This window comes from Chinchilla lanigera, unplaced genomic scaffold, assembly GCF_000276665.1.
Source record: "Chinchilla lanigera isolate Chin_1 unplaced genomic scaffold, ChiLan1.0 scaffold00053, whole genome shotgun sequence".
In the NCBI taxonomy this organism is placed as follows: domain Eukaryota; kingdom Metazoa; phylum Chordata; class Mammalia; order Rodentia; family Chinchillidae; genus Chinchilla; species Chinchilla lanigera.
Genome location: NW_004955454.1, coordinates 8,145,521 through 8,165,900, shown reverse-complemented (window position 1 = coordinate 8,165,900; position 20,380 = coordinate 8,145,521). Strand labels below are relative to the sequence as shown.

At 45.6% G+C, this 20,380-nt stretch overlaps 1 long non-coding RNA gene across 3 annotated transcripts in view; it reads right to left on the bottom strand.

Moving 5' to 3' along the window:
* Window positions 1–4,674: 4,674 nt before the first annotated feature.
* Window positions 4,675–20,380, bottom strand: part of LOC102023872 — a 29,488-nt gene continuing 13,782 nt past the window's right edge. Inside the window, exons 4-5 of one of the 3 annotated variants that reach the window (XR_001236208.1) lie at window positions 19,315–19,438; window positions 4,675–5,883 (exon numbers count right to left, since the gene is read on the bottom strand). This is a non-coding gene — a long non-coding RNA (uncharacterized LOC102023872). Of the gene's footprint in view, window positions 5,884–9,742; window positions 9,774–18,999; window positions 19,069–19,314; window positions 19,439–20,380 lie in introns of those variants that run through there. The other 2 variants (XR_001236210.1, XR_001236209.1) reach the window with 2 other exon arrangements.

Below are 20,380 nucleotides of genomic sequence, written 5' to 3'. Positions count from 1 at the left end.
CACACGTGGCCATCTTTTCCAAAATTGTAGAACAAATTAAGTTCTTCAAAGTACCACTGTATTTGATTTTTAAAAGTGGAGGTTTCCGTGGTGTTTCTTAAAATCATGTCCATGATGCTGTATCATACAGTTGCCAGGACACTCCTGCAGCCAGTCTCTGAGGATGTAGAGCATTCAGAACCTGGAGGCATTGGAACCTCCACCAACACCAGTACGCAGCGGATACAGCCCTAAGAAGACCCAGCCTCATGGAGCCCCAGTGTTGCAGAGCCTGGGCCAAGGCGAGACCCACTGGGGCAGAAGGTAGGTCGTGGGGAGCCCCAGTGGAGCTTAAATTTGCGGGAGCTGAGGCTAGGACTTGCTGTTCTGGTGTAGCTTTCCTGCCAGTGCTTCTGAAGCCCTCAGAAATCATGAAGAAAGGTGGCTTGGGATGGATAAGAAGAAAGACTTTTAATTACAACTAGATTCATTTCTTAACCTCACATAAAAATAAATCAGAAAATATGGTTTCACTTTTTAAAAATAGAAAATGAACAAAAATCTACAGAACACTAAAAACTCCTCATGCCCCATTCATTGCCAATTCTTTCAAAAGCCTGAATAACAATGAGAAGTTAAAATGTCTACCTAAATAATTTCTTTCATAGTTATAATGTACTATATTAGAGTCTGTATTTCTGATCACAGACTCCACAGTCCCAGCCTGGCCTGGAAGGGCAGTGCATTCAGGGGCTAACCAGGAAGAGTCCTCTTTAAGCTAATTCCTTATCCAAGCCTCAATAAAAACAATAGTGGTCTCAAAGGAAGGAATGCTCCAGGAGGTGTTATAATGTTGTGAGTGACAGTTGGAGTTGGGGACACCATCGTGCATTGGATTCAAGCCCTGTCACTTCAGCAAGTTCCCAATGTCCCTGCTCTGAAAAAGGATTGATGATAACGTCTTCACAGGGCTCTGACAGGCCCAGAAAGAAAGATGCACACACACCTGGCCAGCACCTGCACACAGCACAGATCCGTGCTGAACGCTCAACCACCTCCAGACAGGCCTGTCCTGGCAGTGGCCATCTGGTCTGTACTGGAGAGAAGCTGCTCCCTGTTCCCACACTCCCTCTGGCCATTTGTCCTTGTTGTGTGCCCCCTCCCTTGGGCACTGACTAAATAAACCTTGCATAGATATACGCATGCCTAACCCACACACCTATGCTCCTCTCACAGTCTGCACCTAGGCTGCTCTTGACCTCTCCACAGTTTCATCCATTCACACACTCACTCATACAAACAAGCACACACACACAGGACTAACACAACCTGCTCACCATCCCCGTGCCCTCCCTACACACACTGTGATAGTTTATATCTAGATGTCTGCCCAAGAGCTCTATGCACTCAGGGGTTTTAGAGGGTGATTGGGTAGGGCTTAGAACTGACTTGTTGTAGGAAGTGTGGCCTGGTCAGAGGTGGGTCACTGGGGTGTGGCCCAGAAGGCCTCTTGGCTCCTTCACTGATCTCTCTGATCCCTGACCACCATGACAGGAGCAGCTTCCTCTCTGCCACGCCCCTCTGCCACACCACCCTGCCTTGGAGCCAATGAAATATGGACTGAAACCTCTGCAAACCATGAGCCAAAATAAACCTCTCCTGCTTTAAGTTGTGGGTGTCAGGTAGGTGTCTCAGCCATGAAGAAAGTGACTAAGACACAAACCTTACATACAAACAAGCACACATAAGCATATTACTACTATTCTCATGTTCAGTGCCCACATGCACTCACATATCCACAGTTACATGTAGAGACACACAATATTAACACACTTTCACACTCAACAGCCATGCACTTAGGCATACACACCCCTACTCACACAGACACACATGCACACGCTCACACACATAAAGGGACACACTCTCAATATCTACATTCTCACAGACATACACACTCACACCTGTTGACACACACTTGTAAACATGCACACATACCCACACACACACTGCAGGGCTGACTGAACTACTTGAAGCGTGGTAACACAGAGTGGGGCCTGTGAACTCACTGCTCCTGGTTTAAGACAAGATCATTGGAATTCCAACCTGGAATTGGGAGTGTCTAGAAACTACCAGAGCAATTTGTTTTTTTGTTTTTTGTTTTTAAATTTTCTTTATTTTTTATTTTAAAGAGACTAGTAAATGAGAAACAAACAAAAAAATAGAACAGTAGCAGCATACTAGTGTCATGAACATAAACAAATCAAAGCAAGAACATTCAAAGTGATACAGGGTGTCAAGACAAAATAATACAAATCAACAGTGGTTGTTACATTCCATATCGCTATCCTCAACTACATTGCTCAGATTACTGGATGTAAGAATGAAAGGTTGCTCAAACCATTAAAGGAATAAGAAAATAATTCATCAATAAAACATTAGAGATAATACAGAGTTTCAGTAGACAAGATGGTAGGAGTTCACCATGGTAATTCCATGGTTTATTGTTACCTTCAAATCAATTGTACCAGAGCAATTTGATAGAGTAATTTCATGTCTGTTGAATCTAAAAATAAACTACTCATGCTGTGTACATCTACTTTTTAAATTTCATTTTTAATCATTTATTATAATTTAGAAAAATGTAATTCTGTGATACACTGAAAATTGAAGAGAGGAAAAAAACAAGTGGTATTCTTCACCGAGGTGTGATGGACCCCAGAGCATGTTTGCAATCCATCTGAATCCCAGCCCTTCGGGTCACTTCACATTCCTGGTGCTGAGCCAGAAGATGCCCAGGATTTAAGAAGGAGTGGGCCGGGGATACAGCTCAGCGGCACAGCACTTGCCTTGCAAGAGCAAGGTCCTAAGTTCAATTCCTGGTACCAAAAAACAAAAGAAGGAATCTTTTTCTGTCCACTACAAGGTCAGCCCTTGTGGCCTCCCGCTAGGACTCAGGCCTCTGACTGATAGCAGGGGACGACTGGCTGCAATGGGGGAGGTTGGCCCAAAGTAGTGGAAGCAGCCACACTGGAAAAGGGTCGCCCACAGTGGAGAGCACAGCCCAGATTTCCCAGGATGACCGAGAAAGAAGCCCATGACAGGTCCCATTCATCAAAGCCCCAGGCCTGGGCAGCTAGCAAAGGATGTGCCTTGCTTGTTAGCCACAGAGTCACTTAGACTGGACTTGAAAAGTGTGAGAAAAATCTGGCAAGTCAGAAAAGCAGACAACATAGAGTAAGAAAGAAGCTGTTAGCTCATAAAAACCCAGACCTGTAAAACCTGCCATTGCAAGGAAAACAGCCCGGTGGTGGTCTGCCGGGCAGCCCGCGCAAGAACACCCAACTAGCACCTTTGATGTCCTTGCTTCTTCCTGCCACTCACCAGGCTCAGGCAGGTGAGCAGAGGGGCTGTGGCCTGCAGAGGCCTGGCAGGAAGCATTGCACTATGGGAGCAGGGCCGGAAGTGTTCACTGGCTCTGTGTTTACGTCTGAAAAGACAAAGCCCTATGTCATAGATTTCACTTCACCATCGCCTGACAAGGAGCTCCTCCTGATACTGGCCCCTATGCACAAGCAGCTCTAAGACGCTCCGCCTGGGTGCATCCGCCACGTGAAGTGCAGTTGTGGGGATGGATGACAAGGACCCGACAGCATTTTTTTTTCAGCTTTTTCCTTAGCTTGGGAAATAAGTCCACATGCTAGAAGCCTAGGCTGGAGGAGGGCATCAAAAATACTGGCCTTTTATTTTTTTCTCAAACTTGAGCAAATTCATTCAGGATACAAGTCATTCTTGGAGAATGACAAGGACCTGCAATAAGCATTATTTTCTTTATTTTAAAGAGAATTAAAAAAAAATAACAAAAACAAAGGAAAGCAAAGCAAAAACAATAAAAATGATACAGGGTTTCAAAACAAAATGATAGGAATTAACAGTGGTTGTTATATTACATATTGGTATCTTCAATGAAGTTGCTCACGTTACCAGATGTAAGAATGCAAGACTGATTAAAGAGAATAAAAAATAGTTTAAAAAATATTAGAAATGCTACAGAGCTTCACTAAACAAGATGGTAGGAATTCACCAATGGTTGTTATATTACATATTGTTGTGTTCAAATTAGTTGTTCAGATTACCAGATATAAGCACGCAAAATAGGTCAAAAAAACTAAACATAACTGTTTCTTTCAATAAACCATTAGACATCAGCACTACAGTTATCCCAGCTATCATCTATCTATTTATCTATCTTTTTTACCTTGCTTCTTTCTTTCTTTTTTTCCTTTCCCTCATCCCAGTTGTTGCTTCCTTTGAGCAATTTCTTTCCCTTTCATAATATCTATTATACATTTTGGGTTTTATTTACTCTTTCAGGTTCTTACACTAGGCTAGGCAGGTTCTTACACATCACTTTTGTTGGAAAGGAGAAATAGGTTTCTTATCTTCGAAATCCCACATTGCTTGCATCTTAACCACATGCTTGAAATATATTCGAGGTACAAAGTAGAACTCAGTGTGACTATTCTCCCTCAGATCTGTCACCAAGCCATTTCTCAGAGCCAGGAGTACGTATTTGCTCTGGTCCTACTCTTCGAAGAAACAGTAAGCTCCTCAAGCCAGGAGGAGCAGGATCCAGAAGGGACCCCATCTGGACCACACTGCAGTGCGACCAGTGGTTTTCACACTTCCAGTCACCATGGCGGAGACAATGACCTGATTTCCTTCAGGCCTTAACTTTGGTGCTAAAACTCTGCATGCTGACCTTTTGAAAAGTCCAGCAATTTCCTGAGACACTAAGCTCTCTTCTGCCCGACTCTGCACCGCATATCAGACCGACTCGTAACAGTGGGGTTCTGTTTGTACAGGAACTTGGTGCTGTGCATGGTACACTATGCACACCCTTTCCAAGCTGGAAGGGGCTATGCGCTGAACTCTTCCGCTGCTTCTTCCCAACCCAGTGGCCTTCAGAGTAATTCGAATGAAGTGCCGGTTGAAAAGCACTGAAACTTCTAGGGTAGTGATCCAGTCTCGGGTGCTGACTAGTCTGAAGGTGGTGACCTAGTGTGAGGCAGGGATCCAGACTCAGGAGGTAATTAAGTCTGAGACAAGCTGTGGCTTGGATATGATTTGAATTTGTTCCCCAAGGATTCGTGTGTTGGGAGCTTGTCCTAACTCTTGCCAATTTTGAGGTGTAAGGGGGGATCAGTCACTGGGAATGCTTCTCTCAAGGGAGATTAAAGTAGTTCTCCTGGGTCTCTGAGTTAGTGTTTGAGAAACTGGGTTGTTAGAAGACCTAGTCTGGCCTCTGAGCCACTTCTCCGGTTTCCAGTGTGATCTCTCCCTCTTGCAAACACTCACCATGATGTCATCCACCAGGTGCCAAACCAATGGGGCTGCCTGGTCTTTTTGACTTTTAGCCTTCAAGACTGTGAGCTAAAAAAGAAAATTATTTTCTTTGTGAAATAGCTTGCCTCAGGTACTGTGTTATGGTAGTGCAAAGTGGACTGATACACACAGTGATGTGGTCAGAGGCAGTAACATAATCTGAGGATGTAACCTAGTCTGTGACAATGTTGCAGCCTGAAGTAGTGATCCATGTGTAGCTGAGATCTAGTCTGTGACAATGATATAGCCTATGGCAGAGATTAGGTCTGCAATAGTGGTTCCCACCTTCAAAGCTTTGAAACAGTTGCCTTCAAGACCTATGCAAACCCTCTTAAATTAGATTTCTCTGAGTGAAGCCCAATATGCTCATTTTAACCTTCTTCAGGGATTCTTCTGTGCAGCCAGGCTTGACATGCTGAGCTCTCAACAGGGAGCAGCAGTCAGTCAGTGTTCTTGAAACCAAAGAGCTAGAACATCTGAGCCATCTCCATCCTGGGCCTCCATGGGCCCTGGTCCATGGCCCTGTAAGACAGTTCCAAGCAGTCATGAGGGCAGTTCAGCAAGTCTGACCATGACACTCAGTTCTTTGGTGGTCTCATCTCCAGGCAAGCACTCTCAGCCCATTAGCACCACCTTTTGAAATAAAGCACAGAGTGATCTCTAGATCACATCTAGGGTAATTTCTCTTTGCACAAATGAAGCTTAGAACAATGCATCTTCCAATGCACTAGGGTTTCCAGGGCATAGTCCTGCACACAAGCAACCCTAAAGAACTGGCCACACTGCCCTGCAAGCTAGCTAGTCACAGTCCAGCTTGTGCAGGAACTCCAGGAATCCTCCAGGAGACTGCCCAACTGTCTTGGCTGCCCTACACAGCCCACTGCAGCGGAGCCTCCACTTCCCACTAGGCTCCCTCACTTACTAAAACTTTGAACAGGGACCAAGGATTATGAAATAAAACAAAAGCATGCATGTCCTCTTTCTGGGGAGCTGAGTTACATGCTGTTTGGGCCCATTAGTGAGCCAGGCTGCAGAGGTTTTTAATTTACTGATGGCTCGAGGAGGAGTGTGAGCTGCCTGAGCCAGCCAGATCCCCTCTGTTTAAAAGGGTCCTGCCGAGTGGCTTCCCAGACGAAACTCTGGCAGGACTGAGTTCCTGCTTTTGCACTTCCTGCCTGTATCTGCCAGTGGCTGTTGCCAGACATAGCAGAAAGCAAGACAGGAAGTAATGCTCAGACCCTGGGGCACTCAGTTGGCAAAAACAGGGAAAGCCTCAGGCGACTGTGCTCACAGATTTCATCCCCTCTCAGAGCAGCCGTGCTCCCTCTGACAGTGCACATGGTATATGGCTTTCCTGCAGCACGTACCTGCACCATTTAGGGTTTCTGCACCCTTAAAAACTTGTTACTCCACGATGGAAAAAATTATCACACCCTCTGGATGCCAGATACAAGTCTTTAAATCTGTAACATGTGGCGCACTGGCTTGCTTTCCTATGTGCCACGTTCTTGAAGGAAACGGGCCACGTGGACCAACCGTGACCTTCAAGGGACTGACTGAGCTTAGGCTTCCGCTGGGCTTCCCCACAAGTTCCCTGAGACCCAGACAGAGTGCACAATGACTGCACCTAGGCCCCACCGTAGATCTCACAGACCGGTTTTCCAGTCTGTAAAATGAGTCATTGGACTAGGTGATATCTGAGATTTCTATAAATTTCAACAACTAGCACCTCCAGTTCTATGTACTGTATATTTAAGTGCTTATGACCACATAAGGTACCATGTAGACCAGGCGACCACATGGGTCCCCTGCCAACACTCACTTCCCTTTGCCAATTGTTAGGTGCCATATTGATACCCACATGGGTGCTTTCCCACCCTCAGCTGTGCACTCCCCACAGTGGTTCTCGGATGTCGACACACACACACCCCAGGAAGTTCTTCCCATGGCCGTTCTGCCTCTGCATCTTCCACACTTGCTTGCTAGAGTGGGAAGTACCTTGCACAGCTTGGGAAGAGGTTCTGGAGGTTCACCCTCAGGTGCTACAGACCTTAGCTAGGGTCTACTGTGTGGAGCCACCTCCTGCTGGGTGACTTCCTTTGACCTCAGAAAACTCTCTGGGGCCACTCGTTGGAATGCAGATTTCAAGGATGACACTAACCAAAAATCATAGGCCAGGTGCTATGGAGACCAAGCCTTATGCAAGTTGTAGTCTTTTTTAGGAGAAAGGCTATATAATAATAAATGCAAAATGACATACAATGCTGAATGAAGAAGAGGAAGAAAAAGGAGAAAGAGGAGAAGAAGAAGGAAGTGGAGCAGATGGAGGAGGAGAAGGAGAAGAAAAAAATCACAACAAATTCAAGGAGATTTGGGAGTCAGACACTTTCTTCTGAAGGCTCCTTAATTTACTAGAAATTCTTACTTAGAAAAGCTTGGTTCTTCTCCCCACCTGGAACGCTCCATACCTCCCAGCATCTCCCATCCAGCCCATACTAGTTGGGCTCAGAAGCTTGAGCCTCTGTGAGCTCCTGGTGAACCTGCCTCTCTGCCAGGAGAGGAGCAGCACCCTCACTGCTTACTCCTAGTAAGCTTTACTTCTGCAGTTTTTTGTGAGCATAGAAGGACCTTCGGGCTGTCCCTCCAGAGCAGTGGTGGTGAACCTATGGCACATGTGCCACAGCGGGCTGTTTGTTATCAATGACAGCTCCAGAAGCTTTGCCAGCACCTCTCTAGAGCCTGGACTGGTCTCTGTGAACTTGAACTCTATTGCACAGTTTACAGACTCCCAGTAAACTTTCAATCCACAAGAGAAACAGGGGACCAGAGCATATAAATATCAAGGTCATACAGCCCTGTGTGTCGCCTTTGATATCGAGCTGAAGCCATCACTGAACGGAAGTAGACACGTGGAAGTGGTTCTCTGGGTCAGTGCCTCCCTCCAGCCCGTCACCACCAGCCCCCTTCCCAACAGTGACGCAAGGCTGTTCCCACTCTACTAACTGCTGCCTGAGGCACCTCTGACTCACCACCACCCAGCTCAGTTTTCGGACTAGGGAAGTCTCCAAATGAATAAACTGCTATGGAAATATATACACTCCCTTGTATCAGTTGTTTTCCCTTCCAAAGGATGTTACTGTGTGATACAGCTTTAAGTTTTCAACTCTGTCATATTTTCTAAACTATGATCTCTTCCATTTACTTTAAGGGATGTGGCATTCCCCTTTACTGGGATGAAAACTAAACAATGTGGTTTGGATTTAGTGTTCCCATGCATCACCGTAAAAATGTTTGTCTCAGCAATTGAGCCGTTATTGTTACTGGTCACAGCTGCTCTGACCCCCCGCCTTTATTTGTGGACCCTGATTCGCAGCACCCCCTTAGAAGTGGGAAGGGTGTCTCTGTGCCATGAGATAAGAGGCCTTTGATGAGTTAGACTGGGATTCCATAGGGACAACACCCACACCAGCCAGGAACCAGCCTAAGAAAGACTAATCCTGAGTGGTAGATGAAGGGGCTCAGCGGAGCTGACCTGGATCCGGGGCACAATGCAGTGCATATGAAATCCAGCGTCCTGTGTGGGTTCTGCCAGATGGGCTATGCCTGCAGTGACTCAGCCTGTCATTGCAAAGAAGTTGGGACAGGTGACCCTCACCAAACACTGATTCTCCAGTAGGTCTTCAGATTTGTCCTTCCACGAATCTTACTTCCAGATAGGGTGTGTTCCCACAGGGAGATTGTCCTGCTCAGAGAAATGCTCAAGGAGCAGTTGATAACAGTGCTGTGGGTTTTTAGGCACAGACAGGCGATTAAACCTGCCTGGAAGAGCCTTTGCTCTCCATGGAAACAGGTTCCAGATGCCTTTGTCGGTTAAAGCTCCACCCTGCTCTCATCAGACTTGGCTGGAGCCAAAGCCTTGCACCAAACACTGTTGAGATAAGAAAATGCTCGGCATTCCAGGCTCTGTGCCAGCACCTTGCACACAGACACCTGGCATGTTGCCTGCCACCCACTGGGCTGGGCCTTGCTGGGACCCAGAGTCCTGGTCTGCCTGGCTTTACCTTCATTTTTTTTTCACACTAGGAAACAGTGTACACGCCCACTAATAAGGGTTTGGTTAATGAAATTATGGTACATGCCCACACCGGAGTTCTACCAATAGCTAACAATAATGATGCAAAGTTAGTTTTTGGCATGGAAAGAAGCCCATAACATATTGCTATGGGAAGATATGAGTAACAGAACCATATAAAACATAATCATATGTATAAAAATGATAAACACCTACTATATTGGCATATTCACACATCTCCACAGGAATATTCTGGAACAGTGTTAAACCATCAATGGAGTAATTTTTTTCTGAATTCTAAAATGTTGTCTAACTTTTCATTTTTTGTTTGTACTTCTTCCTAGGTAGATAGATATAAAAATATTTAATGCACACAAAACATATGAAATTTACAATGAACAGCCATTTTTTAACAAAAAATGTTTTTTTTTCAAAAGGGACAAAGTATGCAAAAACAAGAAGAGGCAAGGGAACACTGGGGGAAGTCAGAAGAGGGGTTTAGGAATGGCCGGGCAGGGTGGGCTCACAGGCCTCCGCTGATCCCCCAGAGAACATCCTGGGCCTAAAGGGAGCAGAACCCTTCAGAAGATTGTTGCAGCTCCCAATGAAGGCAAAACTGGACAAAAAGTGAGGGTTACACATAAGGGTCTCCTCCTGCCAGTGGCTTCTGGGCTGAATGATGAGAAGTTTAAAAATGCCATTCTTACAACCACAGACAGTGGTCTCCGATATTCTGAACACAAGGCAGGAGGATTGCTTGAGGAGGAGTTCAAGGCCAGCCTGGGTAACACAGCCAGACAGTGTGAGAAACAGAGAAAAGGAGAGAGGGGAGGAAAAGAGAGAGGAAGGATGGAGATCAGACTTTTTTTTTTTTACTATTTTCTCTCTCAACAAATAAAATGTTCCAGATTCTTCATTCTAAAGGATTAAGCAAAAATCAAGAAGGGCTTAAATAAAAAGAGGAGACAGGTGTCATGAACGTGACAAATGAACTCAGAGTCCAAAGACCTGGGCTGAGGCTCTGTGCTGGTGCTATGCAATGCAGAAAGACAAAAAGTCGCCAAACTGCCCCAGACCTCAGTCCTCACACCCACAAATCAGAAGTGCCAGTGCAGTCTAGCCCGGTAAAGTGTAAGGCCTTGCAAAACCATTTAAAATGATGTAAACATCACTTATATGTCTATCTTCAAAAACTCATCACAGTTATGCTCCATAATTTGTAGAGCCTCAAAAATAATTCAGCAGCTTCAAATATCCCTGACCACCTTCCCCATTTGCAGAGCAAGAATGCACCCCACCCCCGTCTCTGCTCACCACACTCACCACCTGCAGTCTATGCACTGGGACTCCCTTTTACTGCTGCCGGGGGAGGAGGGGCTCCTACATGACCAAGCCCACCTTGATATGCACCTCCCAAATGAGCTTCTTTATTTAAATGAGGATGTGGCAGACATTCTGCCAGAATCCCTTTGCCCCCGTTATATTGTCCAGACTGGTCCTAAACTGCTGGCCTCTAGCAAGCCTCTTGCCTCAGACTCCTAAGTGCTGGGAGTACAGACATGTGCTACTGCGCCCGGTGTGCCCTTTCCCTCTTTCTGCCTTACTAACAGCAACAAACGTTGTAGCTGGGGCAGCCATGCCCCTAAAATGAAATGAAGAAGAATTCCATTTTGTTGCACTTCCAAGAAAGTCGTTGGTTTCTTACTGAAAAGCAAGACTCCCTAGTGAACACCTCCGTTTGGCCTCAGCACTTGCTCTTTCTTCCTGCCTAGAATACAGTGATGTCAGGAAAGGAGGCATCTGGAGAATCCGAAAGACAAAAGCCACAAACTGATAAAGGCTGAGCAAGGAGCAAAAAGAACAAAACACGCTGAGTATCTACACCAGTCCCAGACTGCCTCCTTCTAGACCTCCTGAGAAGGAAGGGAAAATATCCCCTGCTGCAGGTTATATTTGTATTTATTACTCCAGTCAAGTGCAGTTTTAACTGACTGAAAAAATATGCCCTCTTGATACCTCACTAGCCATACTCTGAAACCTACTGAAGGGCTAAAGATTCAGTTCTTTGTCTCCCATGTTCAACTTAATATATCACAGTCATTCAGCATTGGCCTCTAAGGATTCTATTATGAGAGCAGTTGACCAGCGATCTTTCAAATATAGTCTTTTTACTTTCAAATATTGTTTACTTCCAGAGCCCTCCTGTAAGCCTGGCAGCCACTCCAGTTTGCTTGTACAGTCTGTTCCTAAAGGCCTAGTTTGAAAGCAACCCACTTAACTCACCCAGTCCTTAATGCACACCTTTTGTCTCTCAGAGGACCACAGTTTGGTCCATACTTTGGTTTCACTCACCAAACAAAGGTGAGTGAAAGTCCCTGGGTGGTGATGCGGCATGAGGAGCAGGCCACCATGAGGAGGACCTAGAGAGCTAGGACCACAGTGCTTGCCAACAGAGACCTTGGCTGTGAGGGACAGGAACAGTGTATTAGTCCCATATGGAAGCCCATTCACATGGTTCCCTGTAGTCACACATACTTGGGTGTATGTACATGCTCATACCTCTATTAGCAAGTGATATTAAAATGACTTGTTTTGAACATATGCTGTCCACATTTCCCCCTCACTAAAGTAGGCTAAATAAACAACAGCAAATAAAAGGAAAATCACCAATTAATTGCTTCAAAGGCACTAAATTTATATGTATGACTCCTGGCTACCCTGAGTGCTCTAGGTATTTCTCTTGGGATTTGTCACTTCCTGTGGTTTGCAATACATTGGCGAGATCCACCTACAACTAAGACCCAGTGAACAGGAAGAAAAAGGTTGGAAAGGTTAAGAGACAAACTTGAATCTTGTTTGGTCTAGTTCATATGGGAAAACTGTACAGCTGATATGATTTTGTCTTGCCCTGCAATGGCAAGCAGAAACACCAAAACAACACCTAGGATTTGGGGGCAGATTTATTTAGATTAATAGGCACTGACTGGGATCACTCCCAAAATATCAGGCCCTGATCTCTGGTGGTCCAGGGCTTATATGGAATAATCAAGCAGGAGATACAGAGGCAGAATGGCTTGTCAACTGGAGACTGGCTTGTACAGTATGCATCATAGTGACCAGCTATGCATCACAGTGACCAGGTATTTCTAAGAGACAGAAGCAACTGGAACTGGAACAGGAACTATTACCTTGGCAACTAAGAAACTGCAATATACTGGTTCAGGGGTGCATTTTCTGTTTAATTTCTCTTATCTTTTAGTTTCCCCAGCAAATTTTTGCTGGGTATATTACACGTGATCTTTTGAAACAAAGCCCAACTAGAAGCAGCAAGTGAACCTAGGGTGGGCCCAAGTCAAGCTCCCCAAGACTGTCTTTATTACAGAGTTTTTCCCTAAGTGGTTTTCAGGAAGAGACATAATTTAGGCCTGTCTGTTCTGTAACATTACTCTGGAAAGGTAGTGAGGGAGTTAATCTGATCTAGGAGAGTGTCCAATGTGCCTAGGACACTCACCAAATCTCAGTCAAGTGTTTGAGTGATTGTTTCATTTTCTTGGGGCAACCATCCATAGAGTTTAAGGCAAAAAGAAACCATAGATACAGAGGGTGGAGAAGCAAGGACTAGGGTAAGCAGGCTGAAAAGGCACAAAACTCAGGTGAGAATAGGTATAGAGCAACCCTGTAAACTGTGTCCTCAGGCTTCAGCTGTGTGTGGACTGGCCAGCATCCAGAGTGACCAGAGCAGGGCTTTGAGTACATTGTCTCTTCAGAGTGAGCTGTCTGGTGCAAGTAATTTTTCAGCAGATCGAAGGCTGGATTTCTGAACTTGTAGAGATAGTTAATATGTATGTGAACTATAAGTGTGTGCAGGAATGTCTACAGATATAGCTGATCTTTTAATTGATTATAAGCTGTATGTAGTTTTTACTTAATCTATCTGGTTTTTTAGTTACCTCTGCTACAAATACCATTATTGTTGCCAATGATCAAGGGTAGGCCTTATCTAGGGATGAGTTTTACAGCAAGACCCTACAAAGTTTTATTGTCTTCTCAGTATGGGTAGAGAATGGGAGGTAGGAGCCAGTGACACAGGCACTGAAGCCTGAAGTGGCTGCAGGGGTACGGATGCCAATGCAGTGGCTTGAGCTTGAAGAACATATGATGGGGGCATGTCTGGTAGCTGGTACTGATGTTTCAATCAGATCCTTGGAGGGGGCTTAGGCCTCTGGACCAGATTATTTTGTGTTGTTGGTGGCAGGTATCCAAACAGCAGCAAGAAGCAGTTTGCTGTACAGACCATCCCTGCAGGAGTTTTGGCCAAAATAGTTTTGTCCAAGGTGACCACAGCATTTCTAGCCTGTCAGACTTCATTTCTAACAGAGCTACTTCCATCTGTAAACGGGGTGTACTCAGCATCTGTCAGGAGGTTTATTTTAGCTCAAGAACAGTTTATCAGTCAGTGCCAGGCAGTCATGGTACTGGGTGAAGTCCAGCACAGCATGTGGCTCCTGAACAGTTAGGTCTCAGTCTACGATGAGATTGTCAGCTTTCCCAATCAGAAGGACAGTGGCTGTCAGAGTGCAGATGTAAAGCGGGGAGGCAGCCCTTAGTGACTAGATCTAAGTATTTGCACAGGTAGGTCATTAGGTGCTCTCAGGGTCTGACCATCTGAGTAAGCATCATTGTTTTTGTGAATTCAAGGATCCAGATTTTATAGAAGCCAGCAGCTTCAAGAAATTTGCAGAATTTTTTTTTTTTTTTACCAGATCCTGCCAGATATTGCAACAGAGGCTTTGTGCCTTTCCAGTAGGCAGCTTGGGTGTCATTAATCAGAAGTGCAGTGATATTTTGTGCTTGGAAACTAGTGAAGTCAGCTGTGAGGGCTTCTCCAAAGAGAGTAAACAAGTTTTGAACCTCTGGGAGCTTGAGTCCAGGTCAATTGACTTTTGAGTCCAGAGCTGGGGTCTTTCCATTTAAAGGTAAACAGGAGCTGGCTGATAGGAGCTAACCAAAGGCAGAAGAAGGCAATTTTTAGGTCCAGGCAAGTGTACCACAGGCTGTGGGTGGCAGAAAACTGAGGCAATATACATGGAGGGCAACTGTGGCAGCATTGGCAGCTCAGAGATCTTGAACTGGCTTTCCAGGCAGGAGAGGTGTGTTTCAGCAGTTTAACAGTCTATAAACATTTTGCAGTTTTGAAACTTCTGGATGTACAGCTGAATTTCTAGATAAGTCTCCCATAGCATGGGATACTGTTTGATGCAGGTAGGGGTTGCCCCAGAATGGAGTTTCACAATCAGAGGCAGGTGGTGGATGGCCCAATCTCAGGGCCCAGGGGACAATGACAGAATTGTGGAGTTGGAAGGTACAGAAAAACAGGCTGTCTCAGAGTGGCCAAATCTGTTGTCAGAGCCACACTGAAAATAGTGGAAGAGTTCCCAAATTCTTGAGGATGCATTGTTGATGGCACAGAGAACTTGCCTGAGGTGATTAACAGTCAGTCAGCCTGATGTGTGGCTGTATGCCTGTTTGCGTTTCCAGTAGCATCTGACAGCAACAGGGGTCGTGGTGGGTTGGCAGGGTTGATGGCCAGGTCCAGAGGTGAGTCTTTAGTTTATACCTCTGGGAGGAGAGTTTTGAGAACTGCAGGATTGGGGTTATCTGTCGCAGGCTGATGCAGGTGTCATCTTCCTCTGAGGGAACAGCCAAAGTTGAAAACGCAGGGTTAAATGAAAACAAGGCTGACTGGCTTGGAGCAAAAGAGACAGTCGCTTCTAACCTGAAGAGAAGGTCTCTTCCCAGAAGCAGTATGAGGACTGCATTATATAGGAATTCATGTTTGGTGAGATGTCCTCTCAGGCTGTAAGTCTGTGCGTGGCAGAAGGGACGAGAGGCAAGAGTCCCAGTTGCCTGGTGATGGTAACTTTTTGAAGGGACTTTTGAAGGCACAGAGTTCTGTTCCATTGCCCACCAGGAAACTCATACGTTTGCCCCTGACTTTTGTAATGACCATGGGTTCTCTGGAGCCCAATCTGATAGAGTTCAGTTGTCCTACTCAGGCCCAATGATATAACTCATTCATCAGAGTTGACAGTCTAATTTTCTTCAGTCAAAATGTGAAACTCAGAAGGAGTTGTTGACAGTCACTTCAGGTGGACATTAGATGATGTCATCTGACTGGGATAGGCATGTAAGCAGAAAGCTCTGGATGGAGGGCCTCTCTGGCCAAATGAAGGCAATGGCCAACTGGAACCAGTTCAATTGGCTGGAAGTACATAAGTTGGGAGCAGAGAGTGAAGCTATAGGTGTTGGCAGCAACTGCGGCAGCTGACAAGGGCGCCAAGGTAGAATTCTCAGGAAGAATGGGCCCACCCTAATGATCTAACCATTATTATCTCTGTAAGTACAGAGATAATCTTTCTAAATAAGGTCATTTTTTATATATAAAGTCTTCCCAATCATGCACACAATTTCTTCTTCTATTCACTTACATCTTTCAATGAAGTTCTATCATTCTGCCTGCAATGGCAAGCAGAAACACTGACACAACACCCAGGATTTGGAGGCAGATTTATTTACATTGTTGAGCACTGATTGGGATCATTCTCAGAATACCAGGCCCTGATTTCTTATACGGGATAAGCAAGCAGGAAGTACAGAGGCAGAGTGGCTTATCAATTGGAGATTGGTTTAAGCAACATTCATCAAAGTGACCAGCCATTTCTAAGAGACAGAAGCAAATGGAACTGGAATAGGGACTATTACCTGGGCAACTAAGAAACTGAATTATACTGGCTGGGGGGCCATTTTCTGTTACAGTCCTAACACAGCTGCCTACCTATGGCCATACCCCTACAACAATGCTCTGTCTCTCCAATTATCTGTGAAGTAGGATGGAACTGATCTAGAGCTGCGTCCAAGGGCTCCCAAAATTAGAGGCCTGAGTGATGCAGGCTGACCCCCACGATCCTGTCTTCTGAGACCCAAGTGGGCTAGACCAAGACCAGCAGGACTAGAAGCGTCCCACATGGTTATCGGGGGAACTCAGGGAAGACAGCCAGGGTTGGCTCCTTTTGCATGTTGTCGGTATCCCTGACCTGTGCGCTGCAGCAGAGTTCAGTTCCTCCCCATCTGTTTGTGAAAGCTGCCATGCTCCAGTGGTTTCCCCCACCCAGGGTGTCTGGGACTTGGAAGAGCTAGGAGCTGGCAGTGTTTGTACCCTGGATCTAGACTCAACATGTGGCCAACAGAGACTTCCTCAGACAGTGGGTATCTTAGTTCACATGGCAGCCTTTCTTCCTCTGTAGAGTGCTCTAAGAGGGGAAAGGAAAAGGCCAGGTCAGAACTGGCATGTCTCCCCTTCCATCCATTCTTTGAGTCAAGGGAGTCACCGGTCAACCCAGAGCCAAAGATGTGAGAGATGATGCTACCTCTGCATGGAGATCTCTGCATGGAGTACAAAGAACTTCTAAGGAGGAATAGGTTCAAATGTGGCCATCATGAGATACGCTACTACACACAGAGACCCAGGATAAAGCCCCAGGTCACCCCAGGTGTTTTTTAAATGACTCATCTGCAGGTATCAGATACTCATAGCAAATCTTGCCAGCAACCCTAGAAGACTAAAATTGGTGAATCACTATTTCTCTAATTCCAGTCACTGATGGTTTCTAACCAAAGTGAGCCTTATTAACCATGATGCTTTTGCAAATATAAGCAATTATTGGCTTAATAAAAATTATAGACTACTTGCTTGGCAACTTTTATGCTCTAGAAAAACTATCCTATTATTACTTTCCTTGCTATCAGATGATCCCGAAATCTGCTGCTCTGTGCATAATTATTCCCACATCAGGAAAAATAGTAATCATTATTTATACAGTTGGTTAGACATTAGTGGTCAATAGCTAAGTACTTCCCTTTTATTTTCTCATTTAGGCCTCACAGCATTCCTTTAATAGAGGTGAGGTCTCTATTTCATAGATGATGGACCAGAAGGGCCTGGCAATATAGATATTTGCCCAAAATCCTGCTACTTCTCTGCAGAAGACAAATGGTTCAGATCTGCACCTCCACTCCTGACGTATGTTGCTTTCCAGTATATGGCAAAGAATGGTCACTGTTGGTGTCCCCCAGTGGGTATAAGAACTCTTAACTCATGAAGGTGAATGTGTCACCCTTGCTGGCTTATTGTGGCCACAGCTGTAACTTCCAGAGCCTTCTCTGGCCTTCCATCTGCCTGACTCACTGCCCAGGCACTAAGCCTGAGGCCTCAGCCTTCGGCAAAGCCAACTCCCTATAGCACTGGGACGTGACTCCCTCTGGCTCCACACTGTCCTTGCCACATCTTGGCTACCCTGCTGGAGATGGGCCCATGTCTCCTCACCGCAGCTGCTGTCTCCTGTCTAGGCTCAAGGTCCAAATATTGGTCACCTCCCACCAGGAAGACCTCCAGGGGTTCTGAAGGAGCTTGGGCCTGAGGCCAGATTACTACAGCACTTTCATATTGTCCAGCCTGCTAAGTTGTTTGAGTTCTTACAATGAGTTTCTCTGCTTCCCTAAAGTAACTTTGCAAAAGCTAACTAGCGCACTATCCCATAGGCAGCAAAGGGATTCAGAGTTTGCCAGGCACCTTGCTAACCTGATCTCTCACACCTGTGCTTGGACATTTCGCTTCTTTAGGAATGACTCAAATAACTAACTTACCAGATTGGAATGTACTCATGGCAAAAATAACCAGAATCCTCAAAAGGTTGAAATGTCATCTACAACTCACAGGGGTCAGAAATACTACCATCAGGAAAAGATTTATTTTTTTTAAGTGGACAGTGACTAAAATCTAACACAAGTGCTGTGGCCCTGCCCATCAGCTGACAGGACAGAGGACCCTGCTCACTCCCCTCCCCAGACCCTGAGAGTTCAGGGATGAGCCTGTGCAGGAACTATCACCAGTAGAGGAAGGATCATTTGGAAATCCAAAGGACCATTTAGGTGGGTTGGCTTTGCTGATGCAGCAAACGCTAGAGCCCAGTGCAGCGGTGTACACCGCAGTCCCAACTACTCAGGTAGCTGACAAGGGAAGACTGCTTTTGCCAGGAGTTCCAACATAGTGGAACATAGCGAGACTTTGTCTCAGAAAGAGAGGAGCCTGGGGGTTTAGTTCAGTGGTAGATTACTTGCCTGGTCTATGTGGAGCCTGTGTTCAATCCCCAGCACTACAAAGTAGAAGAAAACCCTAAATAACTAAATCAAAAGGGATGCCCTTCCCTCCCCATGTTCTGTATCCTGGGGTCTTCACTTCTGTTTTTGTTGTTGTTGTTATTTTGGTTTTTTCCAGTACCGGGAATCGAACTCAAGACCTTGTGCTTGCCAGGCAGGCGCTGTGCTGCTGAGCTAAATCTCCAGGCCCCCTTCACTTCTATGGGTCCATAGAAACAATGGCTTCGGGAGGTGTGACACTGATGCTATTTTCTTTGCTGCTGAAATTGGGTTTTATTTGAGAATTGCTGCCCAGTATCCACCATTCAGGTAGTGAAGATTTCATACAAAGTAATTTTCAAACAGGCGGTTCCCTATTGGGTATAAGCACAACACAGCACCCACTCACAGCCAAGAGGAGGTGACCAAGAGGAAAACAACTGAAAAACGCAAAAAATAAAAGTTAAATCTGGTCAAGCCTCCTCAGGCTTCTTTCTACCCAAGGCAATAAGCAAGCCTAAAGTAATAGCAAAAATGTAAGAAATGGCTTCCCCATGGATGGAATCTGCAAAGATGTAAAACATTTTCACCAGTTTCAGCAATTACAGATGTAAATCACGCAACACACATTCCCAAGGACCAGAGGCACTTAGGTCACCCTCCCACCATATGCCCTGTTGACATACGTGCTGTTTGATGGCCTCCGTGGGACCCTGAAAAGGCTGCTTGGGTTCCCAGGGCCCTCAGCTCTGGCACTGCAGACCTCCAGTGGCTCACAGTGGCACTCATGCGGGAAGCTCCATGATGTCTCTGGCAGGAAACAAACCCAGGTTTAATCTCAGAGATATGCAGCTAAGAGCAAAGGCCACTCAGCAAACAAGAAACCCCGCAAACCCCGCCAGGGTGACATTTGATGAGTTTATAAAGCGTCAGTAAATTACTTCAAGCTGAAAACCAGTCTTTTCTTCATAATTTTTTTAAAAATTAACTAACAAAATTGCTTATCAACCTCTGCATGGATATGTGACATATTCTCTCATAAACTCAGGCTAGGTGCAAGCTAAATTCAACTTGCATGCAGTGTTGTAAGAGCATTATTCAGTCACACCTTCTTCCCGTGGACTGACCTGGGCTACACTCCCAGGGCCGCTGTACTGGAGAAGAGAGTCAATTGGTGTTCAGCTGTAAAAGTTCCCTCTTTCTACCACCTTCACCCCTTAACGTCCAAAGAATATGTTCAGGGCTTTTGGTTGTTTTGTTTCACTTTGTTATGCATTGTAAGGATCCATACTTTTTCTCCTGCACAGTCTCAAAAAAAGTTGAAATTTCTTATTGACTCTAGACAAAGCATGTTTGATCACTTGAAATAAATTACACAAAACTTCTGGAACACACAATTTGTCTCTGCTAAGAGATGGAATTAAGACAGACTGCAGGGAAACTCCACCAACCGTGTGAACGTGACTTGGCCACTCGCAGGCAGGAAGGCACCTCTCGTGCATAGAAACACAGCTCCAGGAGGGGATCGTGCGGAAACCACTGCCCACAGCTAGCTTCATGTGCAGCCTACAGTTACGCTGAGATCACCTTGCTTTACGCTTTGTCCAAGAACTTCGTCTTTATTTCAGTGAAACCTGAGACTTCCTCAGTTATGGAGTGGGTGGCTTCACTATCAACCCCTGACCTGGGTGGATCAATCTCTATCACCTTCACCCGCCTTTCTACACGCTTGTGGCTTTTAAACTAGGCTAT